The sequence below is a fragment of the Centropristis striata genome, chromosome 5 (assembly GCF_030273125.1).
Source record: "Centropristis striata isolate RG_2023a ecotype Rhode Island chromosome 5, C.striata_1.0, whole genome shotgun sequence".
Lineage (NCBI taxonomy): Eukaryota > Metazoa > Chordata > Actinopteri > Perciformes > Serranidae > Centropristis > Centropristis striata.
In genome coordinates, this window is record NC_081521.1 from 4,630,642 (window position 1) to 4,639,586 (window position 8,945).

The following is an 8,945-nucleotide window of genomic DNA, read 5'->3' on the forward strand; positions in this document are numbered from 1 at the left end:
AAGATATTTCATCTGACTTAGATTTCAGTTTTTGCAGTGTACTTTCTCTTGTGCACAAGCCAAGAAAAACACCAAGTGTAGTGATGGAAAAGTAGAAACTCCTGTACAATGTAAATCAATGCAACAACTTAATAATTGAGGCTCATCTCTAAAATCACATTCCAGAGATAAAGAGTGTTTCCTCCATATCTTTCTGTCCTCTCTGTCATGTTCTGGTGCAGCGCTCCTTCTAGTGGTGGAAGTCTGCTTCTATCTGCTTGTCTGTGATCAATTCTGCTGGAAAAGTGTCTTCTTGTTAATTCAGTCGTTGATTTTTCTAATAATGGTAAAAATACAATACAGTTGACCCTTTACAGCGTCCAAAGAGTAATGAAGAGACCAACTATAGAGGAAGTGTAAAGACTTTATGGTTAATGTTAGAAAGAAAATAAATCATCACTGACGTCTGGAAGTTCATGTTGATGCTGACAGTCTCCTGCTTCATTCATTTGCAGACGACAATAAACTTAAAACATTAAAAAAACCTTTTTGCATTTACACAGCAAACTTTTCTCGTCTCTTCTCTTTTTTCTTTTATTGTCAAAATGTCTGAATTTAAATCAGGGAACAACATTCTAGTAAATGATTAACCCTCTATGGTACGGTGTTGCCCCATTTTTAACCTGTCAGATTTCTACAAGTCATGTTTTTGAGTGATGCAATACTTTAATAAAGAGGGAAGAGTATAGGGAACCAATAGCAATGCTTTAATTTGTCACATGACCTCCAGGAGGCCATATTGAAACACTATTTTTCAGACTTTTCCAAATGAAACAGCACAAAAAATCACTCAACATCATTTTCTGGCCCTTTTCCATCTGGAAAATAATCTATTCCTACTGATAGGAGAGTAAACCTTCATTTCTGATAGTTTCATGCAATTTATTTTATAATTAAATAATGGAAACTTGTTAAAGTGCAACTGTTGCCCTGAGGCAACAACGAACCATTATGGAATCAGCAGCATGAGATATTGGTAGTGAGTTTTTTTTCTTCATATTTATGTTCAAAAGTATACCATTCATCATAATTTTGTTTTGATCTTTACAATTTAACAAAGATATATTTGATGTTGATTGCAGTAAAGTAAAGTTCAGGCTATAACTATACCCTGTAGGCCATAATCTACTATTATAGTCAACTTTATGTCTTATTTGCTTATAATTTCTACACATTTTACTGAATCTTTTACACATGTTTATTACATAAATGATGTTCAAATTGAAAAAAAAAACTTTTTCACTTGTGCACCGTTATGGTACAATGTTGTGGACAACAAACCCCAAAAACTTCCCCAAAAAAAAAAATATATATATATATAACATTTCTTCAGATTATGTTTATTTAGTCTATTTTAAAACAAAAAAACACTCCAAACATTTATTTCCTAAATGCCATATTTTTGGGGTCACTTTCACTTTTTTTTAAATAATAACGAAGGACCAGATGTGGCACAAATGCGTCAAATCAAAATAGTTATTTTATTTTTGTCAAAGGAAATTTCATACAAAAGGGCATATTGGGGCCCAATAATAATAATAATTCCCAAGTACAAATCTGTCTGTTTTTACCCAGAATGCAGCAACCAAAACAAAATGTGTAAAAAAAACAACAAACAAACAAAAACAGATGAAGTTGCTAGTTTCCCTTAAAAGCACTTTGAACAGCGACTGAATCAGGGTTGGAGTGAATTCACTTTAGTTCTGTTAAAACACTGACATTTTATAGCAGAAAATGCAGCAGAATGCACCTGGAAAACATTTTATTTTTGCTTCCAACAGCTTATTTTATAGATATTTGTAAAGCTGTAGCGCTTGGATGAAATGGGGAATATTCCAACACAGGTCTGACCCTGTAACTATTTAAAATCATTCCTACAATACTCAATCTTCTACAATCTAAAATAATGTTTTTTTAATTTGAACTGAAGGTGATCTGACTTCCAACCCTGGTGCAAACACTGTAAAAAAAAAAAAAAGGTGTTAAGTCTAAAAACCAGATAAAACAGTAAATCTGAGGGAAATGATCTTGCTGCATGGACAGACAATTTACCTTGACAAGATTTCTTTATACTTTTTATAATTGTATACAGTCTATGTAATATATGTGTGATACTGTTTTATACTCTATTTTATACAGTCTATGTAATATATGTGTGATACTGTTTTATACTCTATTTTATACAGTCTATGTAATATATGTGTGATACTGTTTTATACTCTATTTTATACAGTCTATGTAATATATGTGTGATACTGTTTTATACTCTATTTTATACAGTCTATGTAATATATGTGTTACACTGTTTTGTACTCTATTTTATACAGCAGTGTTTCCCACACATAGACCGACCGCCACAAAATGATTGTTTTTTTTTTTCCCTCTCTAGGGATTAAAAAAAACGTGGTTGTACAGAAAAGCAGCGCTGCTTTGGGGTCAATAACGTTAGCCTACGCACAGAAAACACCACATTCACACCAATAAATAAATGTTTCACAATGAACCGGGCCGATCTCTGAGCTGCCAAGACTCTCCGGTAACGTTAAGGCATATTGAATGGTTAGCCGCAAATGCAGTTAACGGGACGACAGCAGTCAGGGTTACTTGGTCAAAACGGCTGCTTCAAGCTAGCTACATCGAGGGTAGGTTCGCTTCCTATTTTCAAAGTAAAAGCACAAATGCTATCGTTATAATGGGCAACGGGCGTTTTATTTTTGTGAATGTAACCGGAAGTGCGTTGCTCACGACGGCTAGCTTGAGTATCACAACAAAATTGTCAACAGCTGGTATTTAGACAAATTAACGACGCACTGGGGATCTAAACGGCTACTGTCTCGCCTAAAAATGTTTAAAATGTTAATAAAGTGATATATTTAAAGAAATTAGGACTTTACAGCCCTAATATTTGAGATAGACTACTAAAAAAGAATAGACCACATTTTTAAGTTATTATTATTATCAGTCCTTTTTTGAATGTTATAGGGTTACCGGGTTACCGGTACTACCAAAATTGTAAGTAAATGACTCATATATTAACACAGATCTTACATCTGAAGTCACATTTCTTCTCATACTTGAAATTCACAAAGTAAAAATACTAAAATGTTACTTTCAACTGAAAATATGCAGTTGATGTGACAGTTATAAAGAAAAGGGAACTCCTGACGTCCGGTAACTTCTGTACGGAGACTTATGGGGGTTATTTGTTAATATGTCAACTTCATTCACTGTTGAGACTTTTAAAAAGTCATTTCTTCGACTCTTTTTAAGCTCCGCGCTGTGACACACAGCAGCTATCTCTGTCCGGTTCACCTTCTCAGCCTGGTGTTACGGCGGGTTTGGTAAACAGGAAGAGAATACTCAACTGGCCCTCTTTCTTTAGTTTTTCATTAAAAAGTCAACTTTAATCTCTGGATTCTGTTTGATTATGCATCTATCACGTAGATGACACATTTTAAAGTTTAAAGCTGTTTTCAACAGGTGCCGTGACAACGACAACCACAGACGGATTGAGCAGAGTGTCGCAGGTTACCAAGGTTACGAGTTGATCCGTTACACCGGAAGCTACGCTGTTAAATTCCCAGGAGCCCTGAAAGTTACCTAAAGTCTCGCGAGAACAGGCAGCGAGAGCCAAACTGTCAAAACCATTTCAATACATTCATTTTCATAATGTTAAAAGTGATTTTTAGCTGTGTAAATATCTAATGTGAAAAAAAACATAGAAATATAGTTTACAATTACTCCAAACGAGTGGCGTCTTTGCAGGTTTTTTTTATTCACACCATACAAACTCTCAGAGAACACACATAATACAGAATAAATAAATCAAGAGACTTTAAGTGAAAAAAACAAGAAAACAAGATCCAGGGGTTATATATAAACATACATAATTGGGTCATTCCAGAATTGGAGGACATTTTATGTCCCACCCATTAATTTTCAAATAAATCATGCATAAAATTCCAAAACGTGCATTTGTGGTGAAAATTATAATTACTCTGAGACAAAATATGAATAGAGTAATACAAAAACTGGTTCCAAAATATTATTTAAAATATGAAATTACTCTAAACACCCCCTAAAATTGCCCTTTTTCTCTTGTCCCACCCTCTTGATGGCCAACATGCATGTCAAATAAAGTGGTTAAAGTAAGGTTACATTTTTTATTTTTTTAATGATTTTGTTGATTTATGTATTTTGTAAGTGTAAAAACACTTTATTTAATCATAACATATTTTAAATAAAACCAATTTTGCATTAAAGTTGTGTCCCACAACATCCATGCAACCCTGTTACCAAAACCTTTGTTTGAGACACATGGCACAAAAGAAATTGCATCATCAAGCTATTAGCTAATAGCATGGGTAGACAAAAAGTAAGTCCTCTCTTCTATTTTTCATATTTTTTATATTTCATTGGCCTTGGTCGAGTGTGTCCCTCTAAGCAATGCAACCCTGTTACTCATATTACCAGAATAATGCAAAATATTTTCAAAGTTTTCTTTGTTCCTTTAAATAACTAGGTTTGTTCTCAACCTGACAGTAACAGTACATTCCATAGCTAGCATCTTTTTTCTGCTAAACAGCTAACATTAGTACGAATTTGCAACCCTGTTACTCGCAACCCTGTTACTGTAATTAGAGTAACAGGCTTGAACTACAGTAACAGGGTTGAATCTCTTTAAGTTCACTCAGAGGAGACAATCAGTGTTATCAATCGTAAAATCAAATTTGTACATATAATTTAACAAAAACTAGTTTTAAATATTATCATTAGTATTAGTCTAGGCCTACTGTATTTTAGATTTCAGATTTATGTCATAATCTACAATGAAAAGTAATTTGTATATTCAACCCTGTTACTCTAATTTCAACCCTGTTACTGTGTAATTTATCTTAAAATTATCTTAAATGACTGTATCAGCTCATGAGAGTTTATCCTATTGTCATTTTGGAAGTGTGTATGATAATATTCATTATTAATTTTCGCAAATATTTATAGATATAGAAGACTGAAATTTCTAAAAATCATGCATGACGATCACAATGTTTGGGCGAGATTGATTTTTGAAGTTGTTTAAATTAATATATATGTAGTCTGATCTGAAACAAAATGTGTATTCTGTGTGAAAATGACATTTTTTTACTTACTGCTTAAGGACATATTCAACAACATTTTATGTAATACTTTTACAGGTTCCTGAGTATTGGTAACAGGGTTGCGCTAAGCAGGGCACACAATATATAAAATACCTAATAAAAAGTGTCACTTTGAGTCCTGAGCTGGACAGACATAATTATTTGATGGTTAATTACCTGTATTTCTCAAATATATAGCATATATATAGTGTTTCGGTCGGTAAATTGTCCTCGAATTCTGGAATGACCCAATTATGTGTAGTTCATTTTATTTAAATCACAAGACATGTATATAAACATTTTTTTTTTTAAAGGAGCAAGCACTTAAATGAAGGGGAATAAATCAAAACAGTAGAAAGCGAGACATCTCCCAACAAATCTTTCTTGCTTTATTACTAGCTTGCGTTTTATTTTAATTGATGAGAAAAATAATTTAAAATCATTCATAATCTTTATATCTTTGCAGAGCAAATTGTTGTATGCTGCTGTATTAATGTTGTGAATGTTGTTTACATCACCTTTAAGGTTCAGAAAAGATCATGGTTTGACTAAAATAAGTAAATTTCTTGGGTTACTTCACTTTTGAAAGTAAGTGCATGAAAATACAAAAGTGAAGTAGCACATGACTTCAACTATTAGTCCTAAATGGGACACAAACACTGGTCTCCTGAGTCAAAGTCCTGTGTTTGTTTGACCAATCCGTCTGATCTTTAAATTGCATAATTATTACGGCCACCAGAGGTCGCAGCTTAGCAATAAATGTCAATAGTATGAGTCATGATAAGCTGCTTGAGAAAATGGCTTGTGGGGTCGTTTTTTAAGGAAAGGACTGTCTCAAATAATTGTTTTACCTATAATACAAGTTAATATTATATGAAATGTGTCACAATAGAAGAAGATAATAAATAAGAAACTATGAGCTAATTCAACCAAAATGCATCTAAGAAGTACAAACTCATTCTACAATTTGGCAATATTCGCCTCGCATAAAATAATTCAGAAAAGTTGCTGTTTTTTTCCGTGTATGGTTTCTCCTGATTGCAGTGCAGTCAGTAGAAGCTGAGCCCTGGACTACGAAGCCACTTCAACATAGCCAGGATATGTTCTGGTGATCTGGCTTCACTAAGCCTAACAACCGCAGTCAGGGATAAGTGGTATCACTAAGGTGGTTATCAAGTATCTGAGTGAAGCCAGGCTTTCCTCTTCAGGCTCTGTGTGTGTTCACATAAAGGGCCGTTGGAGCATCATTTGACTCAACTAGCGGACAAAAACCATCGCCTTCCACCCACTTCTATGAAGAATATGAATCATTATTACAGCTCAAAGCAATACTGTTGCTCTAAATAAGACATGTGATTACATTTGGAAGAAAATAACAAGTGTGGATTCATGAATGAATATATTTATTGAACCACTCCATGCTCTCAGTGTTGATTTCTAACTTGACAGCTGCACACACAGCACACTTACTGTTACACTGAAAACTGACTTTTAAACATTACAATCATGAAGTGGATTTAGATTTGGCTTTAGCCCACTTCATAAAGAAATTATTTTTAGGCCTATTATCTTGAATGAACAGGCTAACAATAGACATTTTCAAATCAGTACTATATTAGCTGTAATACCAGCAGTTTAAAACGGACATCAGCAAATCATTATAAAGCATATAACATAATGTGTTTACATTAATACTTCACTATATTATTAATCAGTGTGTTTATATTAATACTTCACTATATTATTAATCAGTGTGACGTTTACTGGCATATGAAATACTGTAAGCACACTGATTAATAATATAGTGAAGTATTAATATAAACACACTGATTAATAATATAGTGAAGTATTAATGTAAGCACACTGATTAATAATATAGTGAAGTATTAATGTATGCTAACTTATTTTACGTGAGAGTAATTTCCTGCAGCTATGTTACACACAGTAACTCGACTGTAACTGCACGGCTCCGTTTGGTGATATTAACGTAACGTTACGACTCAACATGTTTAAATTTCTAGTAGGCCAGATAGTAGATCTGTATTTCTCATATAAATATTCTTCTGGGTCTGTAGCGGTTTTTGTCGGCCTTGAAAAACTCTCGCCCTCCTCAGAGACCTGCGGCCCAAGATCCACAGGATCTTCCAAAAAGGTGACGCCATTTTCAAGGAGAATTGATTGGTCAGTAGGCGGGGCTTTTATAGACGCTGATCTCTTGTCTAGAACATAACCTGGTCCCAACCAGGTTAGCTTCTCAGCATGAGTTGCCATGGTGATCTAGCCAGATTAAAAGAGAACCACCTTCATGATACCAAACACCCAGGGTTAGAGCTGAAGTTACCTCAATAACCATCAAATCCACCTTCGTAGTACAGGGCTCAGGACTCTGGAGGCTTATGGGGGTGTATGGTGGATCTGCTTCTGGTCCCCGCCCACTGGATCGATACTCTCGTAGGTGGGGTCTTCATCTGCAGCGACTGGACGACAGTCGTCATAGACCTGAGGAAACAAACCAACAAACAATCAGATATTTGACAGAGACGACCTGAGACAGCAGGAGAAAGGAAATAAAAACCTCTGGGTGCAACTGCTTTGTGCATGAATGTGGAGACTAAAGCTGTCTGCTGAGATATATTTAGTACAAACTTTGAGGAAAGAAAGTGGATTATACCTCAGAAGTGGTTTGGGCTCTGTTGACAATTTCTTGTGAGAATAGTCACTACTTGAGTTCATCATTACTGCTTCCATTTTCTGAGAACTCCAAAATCACTATATTAATTTGTATTTTCCTGTTTAATTTACCTGTTTATACCTCTTCTAGATTTAAATCTGACTCAATCAGTCAAACAGTATCAAGATAAGCACGGCAAAAAAAGAAAAGTTGGGTGAACTCAAAATTTCAAGGCAACAAACCGATAAAATTTTAAGTTGGACAATTAAACTAAATATTTTAAGTTTTGTTTTTGAGTTTGCTCAACTCTGAATTCAGATTTTTGTCAACTCAACTGTAAGTTGTACTAATTTATAATTTTACATTGTAATAACTTTTAATCCTTACTTCTGCTAACTTCTGCAATGTGCTGAATTGGCACGATTGTAACACCGCTATGAAATGTCAGCTAATGTTGCGACCACAATTTTGAGTTAGCATTGATACACTAATGGCTACTCTTGTAGCTGTAACAAGCAGCGCCGCTAGCATCAGTTAGCCGCTAGCATCAGCTAGCCGCTAGCTTCAGCTTCAAAAGAAATAAGAGTTAGCAGAACTATTGTCCCTTGTTGTGAACCCCAACTTAAAGATATAAATAACAACAACTCACCAACTTGTTTTTGAGCAGACAACTGGCTTCCTTTGTTATGCTAACTTACATTATTGCCCGAAATGTCAATCATTTATATTTCCAAGTTTTACCAACTTAAATCACTGTTTTAGGCCAAAAAACATAAGTTGGCTTTTTTGCAGTGTGTTTGCCATCATCAGAGGGACAACAGTAACAGTAGAGCTCAGTATAGAGAGTGTTTCACTAAAAACAATCTCTTAACAATCCTTTTGATTATCGTGCACAGGTTCATCTCAGGCAGCAGTGAGAATAAGAATGGGTTAAAGAAAGTCACCTCCATGTTTGTGCTGCCTGTTTTCCTGCTGGAGATCTTCCGAAAACAGATTATCATCAGTGCCAGCTGTGAGATGTTGAAGATGATGATGAAGGTGATGATGATGGCAACACTCACGACCACAATCATCCACAGATCTGTGTGAGGTTAAAA